The 22,510-nt window shown below is 34.1% G+C and overlaps 1 long non-coding RNA gene across 2 annotated transcripts in view; it reads right to left on the bottom strand.

The window, feature by feature from the left end:
* Positions 1 to 19,941, bottom strand: part of LOC136029948 (uncharacterized) — a 29,061-nt gene extending 9,120 nt beyond the window's left edge. Inside the window, exons 1-2 of one of the 2 annotated variants that reach the window (XR_010618146.1) lie at positions 19,809 to 19,941; positions 18,813 to 19,017 (exon numbers count right to left, since the gene is read on the bottom strand). This is a non-coding gene — a long non-coding RNA (uncharacterized LOC136029948). The remainder of the gene's footprint in view (positions 1 to 18,812; positions 19,018 to 19,808) is intronic. The other variant, XR_010618147.1, reaches the window with a different exon arrangement.
* Positions 19,942 to 22,510: the final 2,569 nt, after the last annotated feature.

The following is a 22,510-nucleotide window of genomic DNA, read 5'->3' as shown; positions in this document are numbered from 1 at the left end:
ATTGTAGAAATCATTACACCTGCTCATTTATAACGTAACAGGAATGAGGAGGAGCTTTACGAACTTTGGAACCTAATTTGAGGTTGTGCAAAAAAAAAAGTAAATGGTATCTTAAAACTTGATATGTTGCATTATTAATTTTACTTGACAATTATAATTATAACTTGCGGCAATCGTGAATTCCATTTATTCCTAAATTTGAGGCTAGTTTCACTTCGTTGCATCAGCTGATTTCATCTTAATCAAGTAAAACATTTGCAAAAAACGCCAGAAAAATAGGAGAATTCGCATTTTAAATGCAAAGAAATACTTGGTACAAATATTCAACAAATGTAAATCATCGGATTCCATTAGCATTCTTTTTATGCAGCTATTTCTCGGTTTGGCTGGTTGTATAAAATGAGTTGCAGTCGACAAAACCAAAGTATAGACAAAACCACTTTCTATTGATTGAATGAAACCGTGCGAGAAGATGACGGGCTTCCCATGTGTTTGAAGTAAATAAACTGTTCAGATAGGGTTTCAATCATGTTGAACTAATTTTGCTGATTTTGTTTTTTATCTCTTTAAATATTTCTTTTTGAAAGAGCTTTAGAGTTGAAAAATGAAAATCACTATGAATATCAATCTTCTTCTATCAAATATCATCTATACACATCTACATTGTTTAGGTTTACTGTACTGTTCTAATGACACAGCTCCGAAATAAGCATATCATTCAATTTACCGTTCAAGATTCTAAGTAAATACAAGTAAAGGTGCAGATTATTTCCCCCTGTAGTTGAGGATGTAGAGGTCCTGCCAATAGAACCAGGATGTACAACAAGAAGTAATTTGTTTATATCCTGCTTCTACTGTACAGTATCTGTGCAATTTTGATGCTCAATTGACTGATTAACATATAGTAAGTAATAATTTGTTTTTATCAGGGGGAACAAAATTGCGCTTTTACTCTTCTCCCATTGACACACATCTACTTTCAGCTGACTCCTAGGCCCCTTATTCGGCCTACCTAAAACAATATAGCTGCATTATTTGATATGTTATACACACCAAGTGCCATCATCTTACTTACTTCTACTTGATATTGGCTCTCCAATTCCAAAAATTGTATGTGGTATTATGTGTAAGCCCGCTTCTTCACAATTTAAAATTATGTTTAACTTAAAAACAGGAACAGAACAAGTAAATAAAAAACAGACCGTCTTTTTTTTTTATTCTGTTTCTGCTTTTTATTATGAACTTAACAGAAACAGAAAACAGAAAGAGTGTCTATGCTTGCAGGTTAGGAATGGCATGTACTAATGATCAATAAGGAGAATTTTAAATCTTGCTTGGAAAGATATTAATGAAAAAAATTCGAGCAGCAAACTTGATGACCGAAAAGAACAAGGATCAGTCATAGTAGTACATGCGTATGCCCCTCCAAAAACAGAGAGAGAGAGAGAAAAAAAATTTTTACACAAAGTTATTATAAAACTAGCTGCCAACACCTAGTTGGTGGGGCGCCTCGCCTCCCCCCAAGCCCCCCCGCGCGCGTAAGTCGTTACGCGCCATATTAGTTACGCGCCATTGTAGTTGTGTCCCTGTTTCCCACCTGTGAATAGAGATAGACATATATATATATATATATATATATATATATATATATATATATATATATATATATATATATATATATATATATATATATATATATATATATATGTTTTTAACTACGTAAAACATGCGAATATACAACATTCTTCGCTGTCCCATTGTCTATGCATATAAATAGATTGTCAGGTTTACTGACTCTTGAACATACAACATATAATTGTCCATGGGAAAAACAATCCGTATTCAGATCTACACCTCATTATTCTAATGATGTGTCCCTGTGTCCCGGTCGTCATTTATATTCCCTTTGTCCCGGTCGTCATTTGTGTCCCGGTGTTCCAGTTTGTTATTTCTCTTGAGTGTCCCGGTCGTCATTTATATTCCCTGTGTCCCGGTCGTCATTTGTGTCCCGGTGTCCCAGTCTGTAATTTCTATTCGAACAATCCCCTTTTCCCGGTCGTCGTTTATATATCCCGCCTGTACCCCGGCGTCCCCGTTGTAGTTGTGTCCCTGTGTCCCGGTCGTCATTTATATTCCCTGTGTCCCGGTCGTGATTTGTGTCCGGGTGTCCCAGTCTCTAATTTCTCTTTGAGGTTCCCGGTCGTCATTTATATTCCCTGTGTCCCGGTCGTCATTTGTGTCCCGGTGTCCCGGTATGTAATTCCATCAGTTGACAAACATGACGTCAGTCGACAAACAACTTCATGACGCATACAGCTCAATCCTTAAAATGACGTCAGTCGACAAAAATGACGTTAGTCAACACACAAACATGACGTCACTCGACACACACACACACACACACACAGACAACTTAAGCGCCACCCCAACACCTATTTAGTGGGGCGCTTCGCGCCCCCCCCAAGCCCCCCCGCGCGCGTAAGTCGTTACGCGCCATTGTAGTTGTGTCCCTGTGTCCCACCTGTGAATAGAGATAGACATTATATATATATATATATCTATATATATAAAAATAAGTTGTCTGTCTGTGGATCAGGTGACGTCATGTTTCTGTGTTGACTGACGTCATGAAATTAGTTGTCGTTATTTTTGCTTTGACGGTGACGTCATTCAAGATATTTAAGACATATGTTCACGTAGAAATCTATTAATGTTTAAGTTTACAATGACTGATGAACTTACAATGGCAAAAGCCGATGAAGATGCTCAAAGAGTCTATGCCAAAAAACTTGCTGCTGATAGAGAAAGTCAGAAAAGAAAGCGTGCCGAGGAATCAAAAGAACAGCAAGGAAATGAATGCTTGCCTGAAAAATTCTAATTTATGGGCACACCTAAAAATATTAAAATTAACTACAAATATGCGTGTCCGATTGCAAAACGATGACTCTGGTCAAACATTTTCAGATCAATTGCTGGCAATTGGAAACGGAAAGCTCCCAGTAGACTCAATTTCAGGACGTATACAACTACCTGCTGATTTCTGTAATTTAGTGACGTCCAAAAATGAATTGATTGAAAAAGTATTTCCGAATATTCTAAAAAATTATAAAAATAATAAATGGCTAAGTGAAAGCGCGATTCTCGCACCCAAAAATATAGACGTCCACGAAATCAACAATATTGTTTTGACCAAGATTCGAGACCAGGCAGTCCTTTACAAGTCAGTCGACACAGTTTTGGAACCAAATGAAGCGGTTAATTATCCATCTGAATTTTTAAATTCCATAGATCTTTCAGGGTTTCCACCACACGTGCTACAACTAAAAATAGGCGTACCAATAATACTTTTAAGAAATATCAACCCACCAAAGCTTTGCAATGGCACGCGACTTGCCGTAAAAAAAACAATGGAAAACCTAATAGAGGCCACAATCTTGACAGGGCCTTTTGAGGGTGAGGCTGTTCTTATTCCTCGCATTCCCATGATTCCAACGGATCTGCCTTTTCAATTTAAAAGATTGCAATTCCCAATTCGATTAGCATTTGAAATCACCATTAACAAAGCTCAAGGTCAATCATTAGAAAAATGTGGTATAGATCTTAATACTGATTGTTTTTCCCATGGACAATTGTACGTTGCATGTTCGAGGGTCGGTAAACCTGACAATCTATTTATATGCAGCGACAATTGGACAGCGAAGAATGTTGTATATTCGCAAGTTTTACGCAGTTAATTTGTATTGTATCTATCTATCTATCTATATAAAAAAGCGAAGAATGTTGTATATTCGCAAGTTTTACGCAGTTAATTTGTATTGTATCTATCTATCTATCTATCTATCTATATAAAAACGAGTTGTGTGTATGCATGTTTGTTTGTTTGTAAAAAGAGCGTTTGCATATGACGTCATTATTAGTACATACGGCTTTGTATGTGCATAGACGATGGGAAAGCCAAGAATGTTGTATATTCGCAAGACTCTGGTCAAACATTTTCAGATCAATTGCTGGCAATTGGAAACAGAAAGCTCCCAGTAGACTCAATTTCAGGACGTATACAACTACCTGCTGATTTCTGTAATTTAGTGACGTCCAAAAATGAATTGATTGAAACAGTATTTCCGAATATTCTAAAAAATTATAAAAATAATAAATGGCTAAGTGAAAGAGTGATTCTCGCACCCAAAAATATAGACGTCCACGAAATCAACAATATTGTTTTGACCAAGATTCGAGACCAGGCAGTCCTTTACAAGTCAGTCGACACATTTTTGGAACCAAATGAAGCGGTTAATTATCCATCTGAATTTTTAAATTCCATAGATCCTTCAGGGTTTCCACCACACGTGCTACAACTAAAAAAAGGCGTACCAATAATACTTTTAAGAAATATCAACCCACCAAAGCTTTGCAATGGCACGCGACTTGCCGTAAAAAAAACAATGGAAAACCTAATAGAGGCCACAATCTTGACAGGGCCTTTTGAGGGTGAGGCTGTTCTTATTCCTCGCATTCCCATGATTCCAACGGATCTGCCTTTTCAATTTAAAAGATTGCAATTCCCAATTCGATTAGCATTTGCAATCACCATTAACAAAGCTCAAGGTCAATCATTAGAAAAATGTGGTATAGATCTTAATACTGATTGTTTTTCCCATGGACAATTGTACGTTGCATGTTCGAGGGTCGGTAAACCTGACAATCTATTTCTATGCAGCGACAATTGGACAGCGAAGAATGTTGTATATTCGCAAGTGTTACGCAGTTAATTTGTATTGTATCTATCTATCTATCTATCTATATAAAAACGAGTTGTGTGTATGCATGTTTGTTTGTTTGTAAAAAGATCGTTTGCATATGACGTCATTATTAGTACATACAGCTTTGTATATCCACAGACAATGGGAAAGCCAAGAATGTTGTATATTCGCAATTTTTACGTAGTTTGAAACACATATATAAATCTATCTATATTCATAGGTGGGACACAGGGACACAACTACAATGGCGCGTAACGATTTACGCGCGCGGGGGGGCTTGGGGGGGAGGCGCGAAGCGCCCCACCAACTAGGTGTTGGGGTGCTAGCACCCCAACAGCTAGTATATATATATATATATATATATATATATATATATATATATATATATATATATATATATATATATATATATATATATAGTCGAAAATATATATATATATATATATATATATATATATATATATATATATATATATATATATATATATATATATATATATATATATATATATATATATATATATATTTTCGACTACGTAAAACATACGAATATACAACATTCTTCGCTGTCCCATTGTCTATACATATAAATAGATTGTCAGGTTTACTGACTCTTGAACATGCAACATATAATTGTCCATGGGAAAAACAATCCGTATTCAGATCTATACCTCATTATTCTAATGATGTGTCCCTGTGTCCCGATCGTCATTTATATTCCCTTTGTCCCGGTCGTCATTTGTGTCCCGGTGTTCCAGTTTGTTATTTCTCTTTGAGTGTCCCGGTCGTCATTTATATTCCCAGTGTCCCGGTCGTCATTTGTGTCCCGGTGTCCCGGTCTTTAATTTCTATTCGAACAATCCCTGTGTCCCGGTCGTCATTTATATATCCCACCTGTGCCCCCATCGTCCCCGTTGTAGTTGTGTACCTGTGTCCCGGTCTTCATTTATATTCTCTGCGTCCTCGTCGTGATTTGTGTCCGGGTATCCCAGTCTGTAATTTCTCTTTGAGGTTTCCGGTCGTCATTTATATTCCCTGTGTCCCGGTCGTCATTTGTGTCCCGGTGTCCCGGTATGTAATTTCATCAGTTGACAAACATGACGTCAGTCGACAAACAACTTCATGACGCATACAGCTCAATCCTTAAAATGACGTCAGTCGACAAATATGACGTCAGTCGACACACAAACATGACGTCACTCGACACACACACAGACAACTTATTTTTATATATATAGATAGATAGATAAACGAGATTCCAGGTCGGTACAAATAGGAATAGATGGTATCTTAGCTTAGATAAATAAAATAATTTATGGTAACAAACTGTAACTAAGGAGCGACACGGCTCAACTGTAACCAAAAATCTAAAAAAAAACCCAGTTTTTATAGCAATAGATACATCAAAAGAATAAAATTTTTATGCTGATTAAAAAAAAAATGTAATGTTCCACTAAGTTTAATGTTACTCAACAAAGTTAAGAGCCCAAGAAAATTTGCCCAGTTTTGGAAAAAGGGAGAAAACAGCCCAAAAAGTCAAGGAATCTTAATGAAAATTCCTCCATTAAATTCAGTATATCAATGAAACCTATGTAGAGGTTTCAAGCTCCTATATACAGATGTGTGGAATCTTGCAATTTTTTTTTGCCTGAAAAAAGATTAGGGATGCGTGTTTATTTGCTGTTTTTTTTTTTTCACGGTAATCGTATCGGACCAGCTATTCTAGAAGATCGGGAGAGGACTCGTTTGATAGGGAATCAAAAGATTGAGTGCACTCTTGAAGTGATCAGGAAGATTGAAGGGAAGCTATGCCCCCTCACATGCCGATTTTTCCCAAAGAAATACAGTCAAAATTTTGATATAGCCATTAGTTGAAAGGTCCAATAGCTATTCCGTAAGAGATAACACGACGTTTCTAATTGGGAAGTATACAGACATTTTAAATTTTTTTTTCTGTGGTGGTGGTGGCATTTTCTGACTGGAGGGATTTTCCATGGTGAGAAATTTCCGTGGGGAGATTTCCGGGGTGCGAGGTTTCCAGGGGAAACTTTAATGTGGGAGGAATTTGTCCGCATTGGTATACAATATTCTTTTCATTTGTCTTACTTTGTCTTTGCCGACTAAATTTAACATGTGAAGGCATTCCGGGAAAAAATGTCGGCTGCGTTATAATTTTCTACAGAATTTTTCCATGGGGGAGGGGTATTTTCCTAGGGAGAAATTCTCCATGGGGGAATTTTCCACGAGAGCAAATTTCCACTGGGAGGGGGGATTTTGTGATAAATTTTCTACGGAGGGTGGATTCCCGACATGATTTGAAGAATGATCAGAAATTAAAGCCATTTTCAAATTAAAGTATTATAAGAAGAATTTTTCAGGGCGTAATCATCTTCAGGAAATTTTCATGGGGGATTTTTAGTTAGACTAAAAATGTTCGGAAGGAGATTTAACGTGAGAGAAACTTCACTTTGAGATCTGCTGGAGGAGGGAATTTCCCAAGGAGGGGAGCTGAATATCCCAGCATTATTTGAAAAATGATCAGAAATTAAAAAAAAAACAAGTTTTTTAAACTGAAAGTAAGGAATCACAATAACATTTCAAAAGAAACAGAAATGTTCCTTTGAAATGTTATTGCTTTTTATGCTAAAGTTCGACTTTTAATCTTCATTCTTTAGAAACGACTCCTGAAACACAATAGCTGTTTGATTAGAATAAGAAACTTTTTTGAAGTTCTAAAATGCTTCAGCGTGATGAACGGGATGTTGAGGGGGGGGGGCAACCCCCCCCATATACAAAGAAATTTCTGCTCGTTTTAAGCTTTAATATTGTTCCTAATTTTCTTTAATTCGGTGTAGGAACTAAAAAAAAAGCAATGGTAATAGACTGCTGCAATTTTTGAAGATACAACAATATTATTACAATTATACGGTATTTGGTAAAAAAAATGATCAATAAGTTAACATGGTACTCACATAATCCTAAGACGACTGATCTTATTGGTTTTGTTATTTGAAATCAAAGACTGATAGGATTGATACAGGACACTGGGATATATAAGAGTGCCGCTATTGATGTTAAAAGTAAATACCTCATTACCTAGTACTATCTAGAGTTAATCTGAAGCTGAAATTTAGGAACGGCAATATACCCCGGAAAGTTATTTTGACGTTGACATACTCCAAGATGAAAATTTGAAAAGAACCTTCCAAGAACAGTTGGAAATAAAACTGCAGAGTCTACAATTGGACAACGCAGAAGATTGAAGGAGCAATTTTAGGAGAATAGTTTGCGAAGTACCAGAAAAAAATATAGGGAAGGACGTTAGAGAAACAGCTAAGAATAATAGCGGAACCATTTTAAGGTCCTTATAAGAGAGAAGTGGTTAGCGTAAGAAGTTTCTGAGTGATGATTTTTACGAGAACGAGATAAATAAGGCAAGTAGAGAAGGTATCAAAATATGAATAGAGGAGATTTGAAGAAGAGCGAACGAATAAATTATCAAGGATTTGGAAGATGTGGCCAGACGGCATATAGTAAGATACTGTATTGACATGTTAATAATCGAGAGGAAGTTGCAAATTCAGACTAGTCCCAATTATAAATAGCGAAGGTGAGAGTGTCAAGGAGAGACACCAGAACATTTTGAGAATGTTCTAAACAGTGACAAAGTTGTATGAAATGATAAAGAATAGATTTTTATTTTTTTTATCTACAATTTGGGAGTCAGGGAAAATTTATTTGCAAGGAAGAGTCAGAGACAGTATTAAAATGGTTGAAAAAGACCTTGGGTGCTCATGGCATGGTAAATGAGTTTTGAATACGGTGCTTGCGAAGAAAGAGACAAGATAATAAAGAACAAAAACACGAGTTTTGAAAAAGGCAACGAATCTAGTGACTTTGGAAAAACTTTAAATAAATCCAATTATAAGAAGAATCCCTGCAAAAAAGAATCACTGTAGTAATTACAGCAGTATTAGCTTGATTTTTGCATGAAGTGAACTACTTAGAATGGTAGAACTTATTACACTTTGAGATGCTCCAGATAAAATTCTAAGAAAAAACTGTATGTACTGACCAAAATTCTCTATTTAGGTTAATAATTGAAAAATGTCTGATCACCAGAAAACTTTAGTCGCCAGTATTACATATTACAAACAGGCATTTGATTTAGCTGATAAATTGATTTCCTTGTACAGCATACTAGATTACTACATTAAAATGATAAGGGCTCTGTACAAGAATAATGCAGCATTTAAGGCAGGAAGTGAACTTAATAATTGGTTGGGTGTGAAATCAGGAGTTAAGGAAGGTTGCGTCCTATTTCTGTTTCTACAGATTTTTGATAGAATTTGTTTTAAGGAACACGATAAAGAAATTAAGTTTTGATTTATAATTGTCCTAGACTAAAGACGATGATTCAAGGGTACTAGACAGAATTTTTGTTAAAGTTAATAAGCATTTGAAGGTTTTGAGGGTTCAAGGTGTAAGAGAAGGCCTGAGGATTAATGTTAAACAGATTAAATCCCTTAGACTAGGAATAAATGAGGGTAAATATGTGATGTTAAGTAGCGACAAAACTAATCAAGTGGATAGCTTCCCTTAATTGGGCAAGATTATTAGTAAGGATGGGGACTACAGTAAAAGAATGAAAAGTAGAATAGCCAAGGCTTAGTGTTTTTTGTTTTTTTTTAGATAAAGCAGGTTTGGAAAAACAGTAAAATAAGCTTTGAAGTAAAACTAGAATATTGGAGGCTGCGGTAATGACAGTGGCCAAGTATGGCTCTGAACTCTGGCCATTTTCGAAGCTCGAGAAAGAAAGATAAGTTAAATGCTTTCAATAGGAATTGTCCAAGGATGGTTTTAGATGCTCGTTTTACTAATTTAGTATTTTGGTTCAGGAGGGAAGTCCGTCAGCTAAGAGCTGCCAGAAGTTAAAATACTTGCTATCAACTCAGTCTTTTATTGTCAATGTCTCCTTCTCTATGAGAATTCGCATGTAAGGTTAGTTCTAAGCTTATTTATTATTACAAAAAAGTTTGATTAACCCAATAGAACTGTACTATTTACAAGCCTTTCTGGATTCTGGATCAAACAGATAGTTCTGTGATGCTTCTCATATTCTAATGTATATCAAATTCTTGCCAAAGCTGCTTATAAGACCACCAGTATCCACCACAACATTTTGGTTTACAGCTATATGCAACCCCCTTTGATCTTTCCTCTCCTGTTCAGTTCTGAAGGTACGATTTTAGCCACATTAAGGCACGAGAAAACTCGACAGGGAGCTTTAATCGAAGAAAACTCAAATTCAAGCCACTTCTCCGAGGAAGTCCTGACGAGCACTGGCTAGTGCCTTTAACAAAGTGTCTACAACACTTAGAGCCGCTTGCATTTTCACGCTTATGTCGTCAATAGCGACATGAAAAGACGTATATATTTGGTTTGAACACTTCATTCAAAGTTTGATGAGTTCCCCTAGCCTATTTTAGGTCAACACGTAACGATAAATGTTACTGTTTACTAGCTTAATATTAGCATTTACTATTAGCTTAATGCCATTTCTCTTCTGATGATCTAATATGGGCAAATTGTGACAGAACATTTTTTTTTTTTTAACTTCAAACTTTGAAGTATGGTCAAAAAGAATGCTACAACGTTTGCAGCAAAGAGTGCGGGAACTGATAGAATAGGAAACAAGTTTCTCTATGAAAAAAATGGCCCTTTTGCGTTATCCAACCAAATTTACAATCAACTAAATTAAAATAACAGCAATATTTTTACTTTTGCTTTACATTTGCGGAATTTCACCAAAAGGTACAATAGGCAGACGCATGCATTGGTTTTTAGCCCAGCTTGTCATCGTCATTCTAACCTAGGCCTTCCTTTTTTATAATCAAACAAGAGTTTATGAACAAACAATGTGTCAACTTTTAGGCAATCTCAAGTTCAATTAAAATAAACCCAGCTATTAAACTGCAATCCAAATTTGAAATAAATTAATTTCAAGAAATTTTAATTAACCGAAATTAAGCTTGTTTTGAATTTTTCAAGTTATGTCGGGCAACATTATTAGTACGAGAAGTAATTTCTAATTCCTATTAAATACATATTAAAGCGCTCAAAGTGTCGTAATAATCAGTTTCCCACATTTTTTGGTTTGTGCCAAAAAACAAAGTACAGCTGAATAGTACAGGAAATGTACCTCAGTTTTCATAAGACTAAAATGAAACGAAACTAAAGTCAAGAAGGAGACCAAAATGCAATTTGTTATTTACTGCAGCAGCTATTCCAAAATATAAAGATATTTAGTTTTAGTAGTACTTTCAGATTACCAAGTAAAATATTACTTAGTATTAAATTAAGTCTAGGTATGCTTTTTGGTCTATGTCATCTTCTGATTACGTTTTTGTTACCATTTTCAAAATTGTGTTCAGCACCGCAAATTCGAAATAAAAGGTACACCATAATTCTAACAGGAAAAGAAAAGTAAGCAGTTCTTACACTGTTAAAAAATTTAATTCTAAGTACTGTTTTGCTGCACTTTTCACAATTCAACTTCGTCCTGATAAGCAAAATAAGTACATTTGCTGCTATTCAGTGTCTCTAATACAATCACTTATATAGTTTGGAAAAACAAGCATACAGGGTCCATTTTGGTGTAGCATCATTTTTATTAAAGGTGGAAGCAGACAGCGATACTTAAATTTACAAAACTAGACGAGAAACCTTTCACAATATAAACTTTTAAGCTAATGTACAATGTTGACGGATGTTGACCGTCACTGACAGATTTGTCCAAAAATGTTTGGAGTTTATTCTGTAAAATATGGGCGTTTGGAATTTCTCTAAGGTAGACTCGCCCAAGAGTTCAAATGGGTTCTTAATGCAACTTTTGAAGGTGAGTTCAAAGTCTGAATGGCAAAAATAGATTTGGTCTACGGATGACAGGCATGCGTTTATAGGAACATTCATCTACTCGACAGGAATTAATAAAAAGTATCTATTAATTCCCATATTTAAAGAACAAACTTACTTCTCACAACAATGCAAATACGACTGAATGCCTCAAAGAAAGTACGTCTTCGCGGAGGAGGTAAAGAGGTATAATACACAGCAATTCAGCATAATCTAAAAGGATGTAATGTGAAGGGGACTGCAAGGTGGAGGAGGCAAAACGACTCAACCATCCATTTTATAGTTCAAAAAAAGAATCTTGTTCACTCAAGCATACTCAATTATGCATTCATTTAACATAGGCATAAGCTACTTTCTTTAATTAATTCAAGCTGTACTCTACAAAAAAAGTACTACTTGAGTCTCAAAAGATAACCGGTCTCTTTTATAACTGGAAGCGATAATGAAAAGTGCATTTTGAAGTCTCTTTTGAAAAGTTTTACCCACATTTCCAGACCTTATTATCAATACATTCAATAAGTAAAATGATTACTCAGTCCCTCTAGCTCAATGGATAATAAAGATTAGTATTGCTGTATATTAGTGTTAGCTTAGTACCAATTGTAGCCACTCACTTGTATTCAGGCGCATCTTCTTTTTTTTATTGAAAGCTCAATCGCCAAATCTAATCAATTCATAAAGAGTGGTGGTCATTGATTGCGACAGATGCGAAAGCTCACCCTTCATTTTCAACTAGGCAAAGCTCTTTTCTTTTTACTTTTAGACAATCACTTCATTTGACTTATTAGAAAAGGAAGGAAAGAAAAAAAAAACTTCATTACATTTATCAATTACATTATAATAAACTGAACTAGTGTGTAGTAGATTGTATGCAATAAAATGGGAAAATGGAATAAAATTTAACCCATGAGAAGATGTTTAGGACAGTAATAGGACACATTTTTTGTGAGTATCAACGTCTTCCTCTCCGAAAATATTCGAGATATTATATTTTATTTTCCGGATATTTGGGAGTCAAAAGCAACAAAAAACAACACTTTCAACGTTTGTAAGCTTAATAAAAGTAATTTATATAAACCTTTTTCCGCTCGACAAATGATTAATTGTAGAATTATAAGTTATAAGTTCTTCGTGTATATTTGTTTGTATGACAATAGTGTGTAACACAAATTGCCTACCTATTTATACATTCAATAAATTAGCCCCTTTTGATTCCATTTTGTGTTAGCGCTTACATCTTGATTTTAACTCAGTTCATAACATGTTAATTTAACTTAGCCTTCATTTTCTGTAAATTCTCGATTTTTGACGTCTAATCCTTGATCTTAACTCATTTCATAAAAAATTCATGATTAGAGTTCATTTTCTGTCATTCTCGTTGACAGATTTACCATTATAGTTGAAAACCTGCTATAGAAGGAAACACAAAATCGTAACAAATCACCAAGCGAGTCAAAAACTCCCAAAACACCCATTTCTATCTACCTACACTCCGCTCAATTTATCAACGTCCAATTACTAAGCAAAAAAGGTACAATAATCAAATTATCCAGAAAGACAAATCGTTACGACAAATTTCCTGCATTCAAAATGAAAACAATCCAAGACTAGAAACATATTCCAAAATAGGATTTAGAAGGCTTTGAAAGCTTAATTAGTATTAAATTATTGATGGGATAGGTTCATTTCCCAAGGAACAATCAAAATAAAGGCTGGCAAGCATCATCCTGTTAATGAAGAGCAAAGACAAAAGGTTAGAAAGTTTTATTATCTTGATTGTTGACAGAAAAAACTGTAAAAGCACGTTCACTGTAAGACAGTGCTTAGCTTTTAACTTGACGTTTAACGTCATATTAACATGTACAAAAAAAAACGCCAGAAGCTTAGTTATTTAGGCTAAATATCCCTTCCAAAAAATCCAATATTTACATTGCTATCAGCCAGTAGAAAAACCCATTAAAAATAGACAGAAAAAAAAAGAAACGAAGAAAGCAGTGCGGCTGAACCTCACTAGACTTGATATGACACTTCAAAAAAAAAAGTCATAATATACTAACATATCAGACAGTTCCAGCGGTAGCCCTTTGTAATTGCCAGATACAAGTGTGTCTTTTGTTTTTTTTTGACTGAATACTGTCAAGCATTTTGACAAACACTCACTAAGCCTGCGTAAGAGGCACGAAAATCTGAAACTAATATAACAGATACCTCATTATAAGTATGGTGACTTGTAGCTTATTATTATTTGTTTAGTGTTTATTTTGAAATGTAGTTAAACCTTGAAACAAGATGCCAATGACTGCCATACTCGAACTTTCTAACAACCTAATGTGAGCTTTCATTGACATATTTTCTGCTTGTTTTTTGAAATAATCGAAATCCGTACGTTTTCTGTTGTTTCTATCTAATTGATGACCTTACGTTGATATTTTTTGAATGAATATATATTTTAACACATTGTGAGATATCTTGTGAAACCTCAGAATTCAACCTGAAGAATTTGAAATCTAATTTTAGATGAAAAACCCCCAAAAAAAAAACATTTTATGAAGTTTGGTTCATGATTTGCTGTATACTTATTACTTAAAATTTCAGTCTAAAAAGATCATTACATCTTTTTTGAATGTCATTTCCTTGGTTCTTTTTCAATATTCAAAATCATCACTAGATTTATTACACTTGTCTATCATAGGTAGCGCAATAGCGCTGCCTAAGTAAAGAGCGATGAGGGCACAATGTATTTTGTTTTTTGTATTGTTTTTTTTTTTTTTTTAATTAGGGCATTTCGTATTGAAGGATTTGTCGTAAAAACTTCAAAAAAAGCTAATTCTGCAAATTGAAAGGGTAGGTGCCCTTTTTAATAGTCGAAAGTGATTGGAAGGCAACTAGCCCCCCTCCCAGGCCCACCGTTTCCCTAAACACATCCAATCAAAGTTTTGAGATAGCCATTTTGTTCAACGTAGTTGAAAGATCCAGAAATTATTTATTTAAGGATGTCAACGCCCCTACAGCCCTCAGGGCAAGGGTTGTAAGTTATGTCCTATGGCAAATAAGATGTATACGGAAAGAGTGATCGTATAAACTTCTGAGGAGGGCTAATTGGATTGCTAATCAGAAGTTTTAGTGCCCTTTGGAGCTTCAGAATGATGGTGGGGTGGATACCCCCCCCACCTCGTATTTTTCCGGAATGCATTTGATAGAAATTTTGATGTGTCCACTTGTTGTCATAGAAACTTCGAAGAAAGCTCATTCAATTTAAAATTGAAAGAGTTAGTGCTATTTATAATAGTCGGAAGTGATTGGAGGGAAACTAACCCCATCCCATGTCCACCATTTTCCCAAACACATCAAATCAAAATTTTGAGATAGTCGTTTTGTTAAACGTAAATGAAAGTTCCGGGAATCATGTCTTTGAGGATGACAACCCCCCAGAGCCCTCAGGACAAGGTTATAAGTTATGCCCTGGGGACATATAAGGCTACAGAAAGGGTGATCGTATAAACTTCGGAATGGGCTTATTGGATTGGTAATCAGAAGTTGCAGTGTCCTTTTTTAGATTGAGCGATTGAAGGGTGGATATCCCCCCCCCAACCAAAACTCGTAATTTTCACAACATGCATCAATTTTATTTTGGGTACATTCTAGGCTACTGATTTATTTTTTTATTAAGTCTAATATCAGTTTCTTTTAACTGTTTTAACTTTTATAATAACTGTTTTCAAAAAATATAATTGGGGTACGAGAAAGACAACTTCCTTGTTCAGTTATTTAGTAATTTCTATTCGCTTTGAGTTTGAGTTGAATATTAGTTTAATTTTTGTAACTGATAAGTTTATTAGGCTATAGATTTCAATTTTATTTAGGTTGTTGCTTTTAACTTTTAGTTGATTTTTCATTATAATGTCAATTTTTTTTACTCTGCTGAAGAAATACTTTCGCTCTTTACTTTTGTTAATGAAAACTCGTTTTTTTTACATTTAATCTATGAAAAACTAACGTTGGCAAGCGTGAGTGAAGGCAGCACAAACTGAAGGAGGATGGTTTATTGACATAATTGCATATTAACAAAAATGGAAAATGAATATTTTTCTTTTGAAAGTGTCGGAGGACACTGTTTTGTAAGCGTAATAAAATTAGAATAACAAAAGTTTCTTAGAATAGTCAAAAGTTGCTACTGTAACTAATAGTAGTATTAATAAATAATTAGAAGTTACACTGAAGAGAATTATGCTGTTTCCCACAAACACCAAACAATACTGACAGTCATCCGTCATTCCAACAAAACAATAAAAACTCTGAGATAAGTGCTATAAAGGATAGAACTGCAAGAGCTGTAAGAACAAAAGGGCTAGGCCTGGATCCTTGTAAGAAAACGATTCAGAACAATTACACTCGTGCCCATTGATTTAATAACTAGGAATAACAAAATCAGTGCAACAAAAGGAAGGGAGAAGTGAAATCAGAATTTTCAGGAGGAATAGTCTAAAAAACAAAAATCATCTTTATTAGATCATAACTTTTCCCCGTGGTATGTTCGTACGGAAGTCTGCTTTTTTGTTAATTCCGCAATTTCTAATATAAGTTACCAAACATCCAAAATGCATATTTTTCCTATCGGAGTCGTTTGTATTTGAAAAACCACAATCCTAATAAGCTGGATCTCATTTTAGTATCAATTCAGGTAGATTTATCCTTGCTACATGTAAAGAATGATCTAATACTAAATATTAGCAAATCAAACCTACCTAAATGAAAAATGTCAACAGATGGCCTTATCTTCTCTAAACAGTTTAATTATGTAACTTAGAACACTAAGCTATGTAAAGTATCCTTAGTTTTTGTAGTTTTAAATTATTTTGCAGTTAAGGACGAAATAGCCCTCTACTCTGACGGAAAACAACACATATCTGGTAATTTTAAAATTCGCCATGGTAACTGTTAGAACATGACGAAATCATTAAATTATGTTATAAAACGCCAGTGGTGTGTAGGGCCGGATAAAGGGCGATTGGAACGATTAGGCCCAACCGGGCCCTGCATTTGAAAGGACCCCGGGCTGGCTTGAGAAAGAACATTTTTTTAGAAATGATGAAACAGCCTATTACTAAATATTCCAGTAAGCATTGTTTTTGGAGAGGGGTCGTTTTCCAGGCTAAAACCAAAAAAAAACCCTATCTGATATAAGCAGTGAATCAGGACTCAAGAGACTCAAGGAAATTAGATTTTCAACCAGTTTTAGAAGGATTTATTGAACAAAAACTTATAAAAGTGTAAATTCATGCATTCATAATTGGTGATGTAAGTTTCAAGAGGTATTTTCAGCAGCTTTATAATATGTAGAGGACAATAAAAAATAATTACCGTAAGCTCAAAACGAGGACAAAAAAGGACAAAAATGTAAGCTCAAAATGAGGGGAAAAAAAGGACAAAAATGTAAGCTCAAAATGAACAAATTGGACCATCAAATGAGACAAGATGAAGAGAACGAAAAATGTAAATCTACAGGTGAAGATGAACAACCTTCAAACCATCAAAAGTGACAAGACCAATTGGAGCAGCAAAGACAAAGGACAGAGAAAAAACGTCCTAAGTAAATATAAACAAAAATAAAAAACAAAGAAATATGTAGTTATAATACTTGCGAAACAACAATTACAAGATTCAAAAGCGAAATTGAAGAACATAAAGATATGAGGTTAAAAGATAAGTGGTAGCGAAAATTACAACGACTCGAAAACGAAAGTGAAGATAAAAACAATATATGCAGCTACATGACATGCGGCAAGGAGGATCAGAACGAATCAAAATGAAAATAAAAAACAAAGGACAATTTTTTTGTTAGAAGATATACGACACCGAGAACAAAGAAATATTCAGTTAGAAAATAAGTGGCAGTAAGAATTGCAAGCAAAAGCAGGAGTCAGGACGTGTCAAAAATGAAAGTGAAAAACAAAGAACTTTAAGGTTAGCAGAAACGTGAAAGCGAGTATCAGAAAGTGTCAAAAATGACAACGAAGAACAAAGAACTAAGCTATTAGAAGACAAGCGACAGTGAGAATCAGAACGAGTCAAAAATGAAAGTGAAGAAGAAAGAATATTATGTTAGAGTAATAACGCCATCGCAATCTTCGAAGCCAACAAATTGTGGCGCAAAATTTACTAAAAACCTGCAAAGATTTCGTCAACTATGCAGGTTTTAATTAAGAGTCATTGGCACCCTTCAATGTTGTATGTATTCACTGTGAAGTCTTCCAATTTCCCTTGGGAAAATAGTCAATACAGGTGATTTATTTGGACGTTGCTGCTTGCTTGGTCGAACTGCATTGCTTTCTCCACCATTTCCAAATAAATTGGTTTGGCCTGTTATAGTACATAACTTGCTTTCCAAAGCATTCCACAAACAAATACCAAAATTTAATTCATGTTTTGCTTTAGCTTCATTCAAAGTAAGCGATGATTGAGCCATCAATAGTCGGAGTGTTTTCAGCTCCAAAGTAGCTGGACAAGTTTATCACAAAACCAATTTAGCAGCAAAACCGTCACAGACCCCTGAAGGTGATTTCGAACCACATTCATATAACCACATATACTTTTTAGACCCCGATAAAGAACACCTTGCACATCTTTTAAATAATGGGATCTCTCATAATCCCATGGATCTCTTGGAAGAAATATTGCGACACACATACAAATTTGCTAAGGGTTACATAAAAATGCGAGAAGTGGAGAAGCGACCTGTTGCTTCACTGGGGCAACAGGCTGGGATATAGACTAGTGACACTGACAATACATAAAAGTCTGTGACGTAGCCGTTGGTCTCCCGGTGCTATAAACTATATATATATATATATATATATATATATATATATATATATATATATATATATATATATATATATATATATATATACATATCACTAAATTTTATTTACATTTTAATATTTAGAGGGAGCCTCGCCAAAAAACTTCCAATCGGGCCCATGACCTAGTCGATCCGGTCCTGGTGGTGTGTACCCTAGCACACTGACAACTTTTAATTATTTTTCAGTTATCAGAAGTATTAATATTATTAACAAATATAGGTAAAATTAATAAATTGGGTATTATTTGTAGATGGATGCAGTGAATGTCACATACCTGAATGTACAATGTCAATAATAGCAGATGGCCTGATTTTTTCCAGATCTTTTAAGTACGTCCTTGCAAATCCACGGTAAGCATTTGGGGAATAAATGCATTCAGTTGAAAAATAATCTAACTTCTTATAATATGCATACATCACTATTTCCTTCTCATAAGTGTACTTGAACGGCTTTGATCGAGGTATGGAGCCTTCCGTTCCCTTAAAAAGAAAATGTGACAGTGTTTGATACTTACAAAATTAGAGACATGAAATCCATGCCATGCAGAATACGATTTTATCAAGACTACAAAACAGACAGCAGGAGAAATCCCAAAAAGGGGGTTCTTTATATGTTTTGATTTTAGTTTACAAACCATTTAGCGAAGACTCTGTTTGTATTATTTTTTTTTTTTGCATGTGTTTTAGTATGGTGACGCTCTTCAGTGTATTTTAATGTGGGCTAAACCAAATCAACTCAAGAATTCTTTTGTCATTTTTTAGCATTTATGCTTATTTTTAAGAAATGCCCTTGTAAATGTATCACTTAATAATCAACTCTATGCTTTGAAGCTAGAGCCTAAAAGAAACGAACTTGTTCAAATTGACATTTGAGAAGGACATTTTTTGAGGTTAATTGATTACCCCTCTTAAGACAAGACAGCTTCTTGCGATTTTATCAAACTGCATTTTCTCCTTCGCTAATCACTTCCCTTTTTATAAAATGAACTGCCAATAAGCCACAAAAGAACATAAATTATTATTATTATTTAAGAATTAACGACGCTTCTTGACTACTAAGGTCCTTGCGTCGGCCCTGCAGTGCATTACTGCAGCGTGATTCGATCTCTGGGTCCCGTATTACCAAGCTAAGGTCAAATCCACTGCGCCACCACAGGACAAAGAACATAAATTCACTCATTTCCTTGTTCAATTCAAAATATCAATCTAACTTAGGAACATACTCTTGATAATGAGAAAATTCACTTGAATAAACAAACAAATAATATTACATTTTCTTCACTACTGAAGTAATAACAGTATACTAGAGGAGCATTACCAAAGCTTAATAACTTTGGATCATTAAACTGGCTTATCTAAGTTTGATTATCCCAGGGGAGAGCCTTCCTTATTATAGAACTTCCACACAAAAAGCCTTCCGAAAACTGATGAAATGACTGAAAATGTTTACTTAATTTTGATCCATAGCCAAATTAATATGCTTACGACTCCAATTAACTATGTTTGTGTAATTTTACCAAAATGAAGATCACACTTGGGGCATGGGCGTACATAGCATTTTGTGTAAGGAAGGGACAGGTGACTCTATGACGGGGGGGGGATAAGAGAATAATGGCCTTGATTCGGGACAATTTCAGCTTGACCGACTTTAAGTTTAGTCTCAACGTGTAAAAGTTCACCAGAACAGATAACTGATACAGAAGAGGAAATATTAATCCCAAGCCAACGCAACGCTGGAACTATCTTAACTGCAAAGGAATCATGACTCAGATCCCTGCTTCAGTGTTTGGAGTTGAAAAGTAAACATTTACACTTTTAAGCGTTAAGCATAAGGTCGTTTTTTAAACAACTTAGAAACAAACTGGGTCGTCTTAATTACGCTAAACTTTGAACGGGTAATAAGTAATATATCATCAGCATATGTAAAGACAAATAAACTCAGCCCGTAAAACACCACAGAAAAATATGGCTTAGCACAGAGTATAAACAGGCAATATGAAAGCAAATCCCACTAGATGAAATGAGTGGAGGAAAAAAAACGGTTTGACCTCGAGGAAATTGTAACAGATTTTTGAAAAAGCAGCGTAATCACGCAAAAAAAGCAGAAATGCTCTTGCACAACCATCCGAAACCCCCTTGAAGGGGGGAAAAATCGGAATTTCAATTTGGACGTAGTTTTGAGCTTAAGTGGTCGTTTTCTATAAAATCAAGCATTACAAATCTAAATCTGACATCAGAAATCTAGTTTTCCTTACCCCAGTATCAATTTTAACTTTCATGGAAAAAAAGGGGGGATAAAGTACGCAGGTCATTATTTGAAGGATTTATGCGGCCAAAGGATTATTTTACATCAAATTTAGTTTTTTACCTAATTTAGGTTTTTAAATTTTTTTTTCAGTTCTTTTTTGTTTTTTTTCTTTTTAGTTTTTTACCTTTTTTTTTATTTTTTTCTCTTTTAGTCTTTCTTTTTTTAATATTTTTTTTCATTTTTTCTCTTTCTTTAGTTTTTGTCTTTTTGTCGTTTTTTTAGTTTTCTTTTTTTTAGTTTTTTATTTTTAACTTTTTTCCTTTTTTTAGTTTTTTTCCATATTTTTAGTTGTTTTTTTGTTTTGTTTTTTATTTTTTTTAGTTTCTTCTTTTCTTTTATTTTTTTTTATTTTTTAGTTGCTTCTTTTTATTTTTTTTATTTTTTTTTAGTTTTGTTCCTGTTTTTAGTTTTCTTTTAGTTTTTTTTTCCTTTTTTCAGTCTTTTTCTTATAGAAAATAGTTTTTAATTCTTTTAAGTTTTTTTTTTATATATATATCGACGTCATACTTAGTGACAGACAGACGGACGGACAGACCCTACATTTATTTATATATATACATATATATATATATATATATATATATATATATATATATATATATATATATATAATATATATATATATATATATATATATATATATATATATATATATATATATATATATATATATATATATATACATATATATATACATATATATATATACATATATACATATATATATATATATATATATATATATATATATATATATATATATATATATATATATATATATATATATATATATATATATATATATATAAGTTGTTTGTTTGTGTGTCTGTTGACTGAAGTCATGTTTGTCGACTGACGAAATTACAGACCGGGACACCGGGACACAAATGACGACTGGGACACTCAAAGAGAAATTACAGACTGGGACACCGGGACAAACCTGACAATCTATTTATATGCACAGACAATGGGACAGCGAAGAATGTTGTATATTCGCAAGTTTTACAAACATATATATATATATCTATCTATATTCACAGGTGGGACACAGGGACACAACTACAATGGCGCGTAGCTAATATGGCGAGAAAAAAGCTAAAGAAAAGAAAAAACCTAAAAGGAAAAAAACTTAAAAAAAGGAAAAAAATAAAAAAGGTAAAAAACTAAAAAGAAAAAAACACCGAGACACAAATGACGACCGGGACACGGGGAATATAAATGACGACCGGGACACAGGGACACAACTACAACGGGGACGCCGGGGGGCACAGGGGGATATATAAATGACGACGGGGACACAGGGAATGTTCGATTAGCAATCACCATCAACAAAGCTCAAGGGCAATCATTAGAATAATGAGGTATAGATCTGAATACGGATTGTTTTTCCCATGGACAATTATATATTGCATGTTCAAGAGTCGTTAAACGTGACAATCTATTTATATGCACAGACAATGGGACAATGAAGAATGTTGTACATTCACAAGTTTTGCCTAGTTAAAAACATATATATATATATATATATATATATATATATATATATATATATATATATATATATATATATATATATATATATATATATATATATATATATATATATATATATATATATATATTCATAGGTGGGACACAGGAAAACAACTACAATGGCGCGTAACT

This window comes from Artemia franciscana, chromosome 1 (genome assembly GCF_032884065.1).
Source record: "Artemia franciscana chromosome 1, ASM3288406v1, whole genome shotgun sequence".
NCBI classification, from domain to species: Eukaryota; Metazoa; Arthropoda; class Branchiopoda; order Anostraca; family Artemiidae; genus Artemia; species Artemia franciscana.
This window is presented reverse-complemented; position numbering and strand designations above follow the sequence as displayed.